This window comes from Meleagris gallopavo, chromosome Z (genome assembly GCF_000146605.3).
Source record: "Meleagris gallopavo isolate NT-WF06-2002-E0010 breed Aviagen turkey brand Nicholas breeding stock chromosome Z, Turkey_5.1, whole genome shotgun sequence".
NCBI classification, from domain to species: Eukaryota; Metazoa; Chordata; class Aves; order Galliformes; family Phasianidae; genus Meleagris; species Meleagris gallopavo.
In genome coordinates this window covers 9819543-9826939 of record NC_015041.2, presented here as the reverse complement: position 1 = coordinate 9826939, position 7397 = coordinate 9819543, and positions in this window count along the sequence as shown.

The following is a 7397-nucleotide window of genomic DNA, read 5'->3' as shown; positions in this document are numbered from 1 at the left end:
GAGGGATGTTGCTCCCCTGACCCCCACTAAGAAGTTCACGGACACAAGATTGACTGTGAAGACTAAGGCAAAGAAATCCTTAAGTATCTCAGCCTTTTTCCTTTCTCTGGAGGCCAGCTGTATTCATCCATCTCTTTTTTGGCATGACTTCAGTAGGTTAGCAATAATTTGGACATTTTTGTTATCTTTTCAAAGTAATACCTTTTTTCTGCAGTTGGTGGAGAACATAGAATTTACATTCAGTGCTCAGTTTATGCAGAGGCTTTGAGTTGAATGGGGTTTTTTAGTGCATCTAATTTGATTAAGGATGTGCATTTATAATTTCTCATTGAAGCTTTATAATTAAGTTATCAAAATAGATAATAATTTGAAGTTAGGCTGCAGTAACTATATGTTATGACAAAGTCCTACAAAATTATTTTCAGATATGAAAGATGACATACTTTCATTTCTGTTACTCTCTCTCGGCCCTGAGGATGATCATAGAGATGGTGTAGAAACAATATATGTATTTTTTAACGTAACAAATGTTTAGACCAGATGAGGCTTTGATCTGCAAAATACAGTCTTGTTCATTCTGCTCAGCCTTCTGTCCTGTAATTTCTGTATTCATCAGTGGTCTCTCTCTGTAACTTAAACAGGAAATTTGGTTGCAGTGATACTAATTGAAGTAGTGCTGTTTTAAATTGATTCCACTTTTTGTCTATCCAGAAACTGTATGCATGTTATCTAATTCATGAAAGACATCTTTATTTTAGTCAGTTGTGAAAGAAATGAAGAAATCGGTTAGCCAGAACCAAAAAATAAAGAGAAACTGAAAAGAAATGAAAATAGTCCTTGTCTAGGGCTGAAAAGAACCTCCAGGACATGTCAGTTTCATTTAAACTCTTTTCATCGATCTTTCTTCTCAGAACAAGTACATTTTGTATTGTTTTTGGTATTAAAGAATATGTAGAAATAGAGCATTTGAAGAGATAAGTGGATGCAGTGTTAATTTCTTTACACAATCAGAAATACACGAGGAGTATTAAAGTTGGTTGAAATTTACTTTGACAAAATACATTCATTCTGAGAAATCTTTCTGCATTCATGTCTTTGTTGTAAGGAGACTGTAGTTATGAATGCACAGAAGAGATTTTCCTATTTCTTTCATCTTAGATTGCAGCACTACTTCATTTCCAGCAATTAAAATTAGGATTGATGGAAGTAAGTATTTGAACATTAGGAAGTTCTGTGTGGAGATGAGGGGTAGGATAAGGCCACAGGGCTATTGGGAGTGCAGGAGAGAGCTGATAGGAAATTTACTGTATGTGAATTTCTAGTTCTAAATTAGTTCTAGTTAGAGATGCCTGGACAGTGACAGAAGAATGTTAAGGATGGGGGAGGGAAGTCAGAGGTTGATCCCAACAGCTTCATACAAACCCTCTTAATGATGGCTTAGAGCTATGAAGTCTTTGCAGCCCAGAGGTCAAATCATCCAACCTTCTATAGAGTCTTCTGTTCCTGAGATTTTTCCATCCCATGGTCTACTTTTTAGGTCCTAGGTCTTTCTTCTACCCATTGTTTTGGCAGTCTCATACTTCATATATTCACAACCCTACTGAATACTGGGACACATATATGTATATGTATAGTATATTGTGCTAAATAGATTCTATATATTTTGTTCTTCATAGGTTTAGAAATTGCTTGAACCTGTCTGCTCAGAACTTGAAAAGAACTTGGCAAAAATTCCATCTTTGACTGATGTTTTAGAAAATACGACCAGTCTGCACCTTACCTATCTGCATTAAAATGCAGAAATCAAAATATCTGACAAGACTTAACTGAAATTAACCCAGGGGCATCTGTCACAAGCCTTCCTCTGCAGATCATACAAAACAGGCTTTGCAGAAAATGCTGATGTGCCTGCATCTTGTTTCTGGTGTGAGAGGAAAATGAAGGTGCCAGAATAGTTTTCTCTGTTATAGCTATTGAATATTTGTCATGCATAGGAGCTGTGCTTTGTGGCTATTTCTGTGATCCAGACCTTACACTTATTGCAGTAAGTGAGATGGTCCAGTCAGATAGACTTAAAGAATGGAACTTGGACATTACATAGAAGCAAGAGAGACAAAGAATCAACCTTGTAAAGCTTTAGTGCACAGTCTGGCACATAGAGGGCATACATATTTTTATAAACAAAGTTTGCTTAAAGAAATGAGCTTATACAAAAAAGTAAGCAGATAGTAAAGTTTACGTAAAATTCTAGAGTTTAACATTTAATTTTAATTAAATCATTTCAAAATTAACTGAAATTAAAATTTAAACTGTTGTCTAGGTTGATGAGTAAACATTTGCATGCAGATACTCTTGAATGAACATCAGTAATTGCTGATGGCTTATTAGTGTGTGGCTCAAAGATTATAGCTATTTTTTTTCTTTTGATTATCAAGATTGTAACTCAAATTTCTCTTTTAAAAGAACACATCATCTAATCTTAAGAATCAAATGTAAATGAAAACTGTTATGTATTGAAAATTATGAAGTAAGAATTCATGTATTGTATTTCTTGGTCATTCTAGACAAAGAATGTTATTTTTTAAGGAAAACAGGTTATCAGGCATACAGAATGATTTAATATGCTCTGTTAATAGGGTTTTTGAGAACAGTGAGAGCTGGAAGGTTGTAGTCCTTCAATCCAAAAGTTTATTTTGGTTCCCTCAACCACTGAAGCCATCTGTGGATGCCAGATCCCTTGTCCAAGCTGTCACTGTGGGTACTGAGTAATTGCACAGCCATTGACCTAAAGTCAATCGATAGTATAATGGACAAAACTTACTGGCTGTATATATAACTGCACAAAACTAACCTGTGATGTATAAACGTTGTAAACAAGATTTCATATCTATTCTCTAAATGTGTGGGAGTCTGAAAACCTTGAAAAAGTGGTAACTAAATAATTCAGAAGTAGCCTCAGCTTTTCGTTGTTCTGAGTATTCACAGATTGTTTGTTCTCATCACCCTGTATAATTTTCCCAGTTACTCGTTTCTACTCTTTTCACTTGTTTCAACAATTATTTTATTACTCTGAATTACTGTGCTTTTCTTTTTCTCCTCCTGCCTTAAGAAGTCATGAATTTTTGTGGCAGCCATGCTTCTATTGTTTTGGTACCTTTTGTGTGCAGTCTAGGTTCCACTAGCTGACGGCTGCTTGGCCTACACTGTGTGAGATGGCAAAGTCAGCATTTGCTTTGGACAGAATTATAAGTAGTTGTCTCTTAGGAATGTTGCTCACTAAGGTAGAAACTCTAACCTAACTTCCTCCAATTCTCATATTCATATAAAACTCAAACTTGATTTTATTGTTATTTTTTGACAGTCTTGTACAAATAACATGCATGATTATTTTTATGTTTGCTGTAATAAGAAAATCTAAGTCTATGAGCAGCTGAACACCCAAATTAAAATATAAAGACTACAAGAAAGGTTGGTACAATGAATATTCAAAATAAAAATTTTATATTGCTTTTTTTTTTTTTAATTTGACTTGAACATTTCTCAGGATCTTGGACTTTCTGAGTTTTTTTCTGCTTCAGCATACTATAATAGTTCATACAATCCATTAAAAACTCTAGTTATTTTAAATATAGTTTTATATCTCCAAGTTTTCTGGCAGATATAGGAAGTTACTTCAGAACTGCAAATCACTGACAGCCAAATATTTAAATTCTGAGAGAGACTGAATTTACTTTTTTATCCAAATAAAGGTGGTTTTTTAAAAGTTTTTGCTCCACGGAAACAGACATTTAAGAGTGTATGTATCTTTAACCTTCTAAGTAATCTTATTGAAACCAAAGCTCCTTGGTGTTCCTGTTAATTAGTTAATACGTGTTAAATGACACGTTGTCTAGCACACATCAGCTAATACGTAGATCTGGGGTTCTTTAGAAGTCACCAGCTCTGCAAATGTCAAAGGGCAACAAAATTTCTTTAAATTCCTTGGCTTTCATTGTCTTATCTTATGTGGTATCAGAATTTCCAAGTATCATTTGAGACTGCCTGCAATTTTATCTTTACCATTAATCTGGAAGAAAAGAACATCTGAATTCCATAGTAAATCATAATGTTTATTAAAATCTTACACAATATGGTAAAACCCATCTTTTGGAGGTACAGTGATGCCGGTAGAGAAATTCAGATACCAATGATCTCAAATCCTGCAAGGGCTAATGCTGACACTTGTGCAACTATTATACACTTGGCTTTCACCACAACCATTCCTGTTATTTTATTTTATGGCCTTATGGGTTGCGTTGTTAATAAGCAGACTGTTTCAGAAAGCGTGATTTCTTCTGATTCATTAATCTTCTGATTCATTAATCTTTCATTAAGTAATTGTAAATAAGTATTACCAAGTCTTTCCTAGGAAACTGTTTCTGTACTTGGAATGAATAGTTCTGAAAGAAGCTGAAGATGGCTTCTGTGGCATACTTCACTGCTACTTACAATGATGTAATAGTTTTAGACTATCAATGTTCCTTGAATTGTGAATGATATCAGAAAGATTCAGATGTGAAGTTTTTCTTATGATGCGTATACATTTGCATGCTTGCATTCATATTGTATTCACTCTATCTTGTGCACAGCTCGCTCTGTAATCAGATTATTAGTTCTATCACACTGGAGTACTATCTAATCTGAGAGTATTCCCTTAATTCCATTCCTTTAGCATGCACAAAATATGGCAAAAGCAATAATGAAATTAGGTTTAAGGAATTGTTGCTTCCCCTTCATCCCACATAAAGTAACAGATAGTAAAGCACTATGTCTTGCAGATTTGTCATACTTGATTAGCATTTGCAGCTTTGATGTTGCATAAAACACCCCTTACAGTTTATTAGTAATATATACTTTAAAAATTAAAATACTTATTCTTAGTTTCTTAAATATATTTTAAGTACAATATTTGTACCTATTCATATGAAAGAGTTTCAGCATTGCTTTATACCGGGTAGTCATTATGGTTGCATAATTTTTTTCAGCAAATTAAACAGGAATATTGACATGGAGGAAAACTGATATTATATACTCAATGTCCGTACTTCTAAATCATCTTGGTCTCCAAAACGTTGTGGTTGCATGCAGATCACCTGCTGGAACTAACTGCTTGTGCAGCTCCAGATTGTAATTTGGAGACTACTAGTTGTCATGGACCAAATCTGTGCCAGAGATCATTCCAGCAGTTTATCAGTATAGGCAGTCAGGTTCCAATGCCCTGGAATGTTCCTAGGTAGCTTGATTTACAAAGATGGATACTGCCATTTTAAATAATATGTAGTAGTTTTAAAAGGTAAAATTCAATTTGACCTCGTTAGTGTCTGAGTAATGTGTAATGTGTTTTAAATCACACTAACAAGCAATTTCTGAATGCTATTGCCAACATTCAGAATTTCAGATTTTCAGAGAAAAAAACACTAATTGAAAGGTTTACTGAGTGGTATAGATCTGAGTCTCTTCGTTTTTATGACTTTTTTGTTGTTGTTTTTTTTTTTTTTTCCCTATTCTAACTTTTCTAGCTTGTAGTTTTAAGACATTTATTTAGGGAAATTTTTCTCCAGCTTTATACATTATTATATACATACATATATATATGCACATATAAATAATATGTTTTTATACTTCTTTTGTACCAAAAATAATCTCTATTTTCCTGTTTCATTAGTTCGACCTGCTCTTTCTACCACTGTGGGGTTTACTTGAGTTGTCTCTAATCCTTATTCTCCTTTTGCTTTTAGACTACTTCTCTATAGCACCCATGCCAGTTTAATAGTTTAATTTGAATTTATTTTTCCTTCATCCAGAGATATAACCTCTGTCTCATAACTTTCCATTACTGTGAGCTTCAGGACATTAAAATGTTATGTTACAAACTGCTGGAAGCTTTTAGTAAGTTTTGAAAGAACTGAATTAATGCTGAGGCTTTTCTCTCTGTTGAATTTTTATATATGTTTGTGCATTCCAAACTTTTGTTTTCCTCTTTCACTATTGTTCCTGTGTAAACTTCTTGTTTTCTAAGAATACCTCTCTAACTCCAGATTGTTTCTTCCAAATAGTAGATACATGCATTGTTTCTAGCGTTCAAGCAAGGAGCAAGTCTGTTTTTCTTTGTTCCTCACAAAGAAGCTAGGCCCTTTTATAAACACAGTGGCATATAAACCTGCTGAAAATTCTGAGTAGTTTTTAATGGGATAGGAATTCAACCTATTATTGTGTTAAGTGCCTACTAGACATGAATAGCCTAAAATGATTAAGAAAATAAGGATTCTAATGAACAATTACCAGAGTCATCTACCATCACCTGTGACAGCGAATTATTTTGAATGCTCAGATATATTTAGATGAAAAGAATACAGCAAAATAAATCAACCAGATTCCTAGTTGACAGACTGTAGCTCTGAAAATTGATACACAGTACTTCATGAGAGGTAAGTCTAGGAAAACAATTCAAGGAAAATGATTATACATTATGATATACTCAGATTACAAGTATGCACTCCTCCAATCCAAAGGACATATGATGTAGAAACTAACAACCTAAATAAATTGTAAATTCTTATTTGACTTAAAATATAAGAATTAAGCACAAAGAAAGCAGAAGCTGGAGCAAATGGCAAAAGATGAATAGAAGGGAATATTATAAAACTGGAGACAAACTCAAGCAAATTCAGAACACTTGGAGCAACCAAAATAAAAGAAACCACTGATGAATTAGACAAAAGTTAGTATACAAAAAGTTAGAATGCAAAATGAGCCAGGGAGAATTCTGTTGCTTCAAGAACATGTGGCACAACACATCCTATACCCATATTTAATTCTCTTTCCTTCAAAACATTGTGGCCTTGTCCCATATTGTCTGTAGGGAGCAATAAGTAGTACATGCTGCTTCCTAAAACTCCTGTGTACCCTCTGGAAGAGTACCATTTTGAAGCTAAAACTGAACAAGGAGTGTGATGTTATAGGGTATGGACAAATGCATACAAGTGCCTGAGTTTGTGCCATGACTTTATTTTGTTTACTAGAGTAAATATTACAAGTCCTTTCTGTATTTCACTGAAGAATACTTTTATTTTCCTTAAGGAGGTTCTTCCATGCCATGTCTATTCTTTTCCTCAGCAGGCTGTTTTACCATTGAAACCATTTTCTCTTGTCTTATCACAACAGAACCTGCTAAAAAGTCTGCCCACTTCTTTCTTATAGCCCCCCTTTATCTGCTGTGAGGTCTTAGAATCATAGAATCATAGAATTACTCAGGTTGGAAGGGACTTCAAGGATCATCAAATCCAACCGCAGCCCAACCATAGTACCCTAACTCTAACAACCCTCTGCTAAATCATATCTCCGAGCACCACATCCAA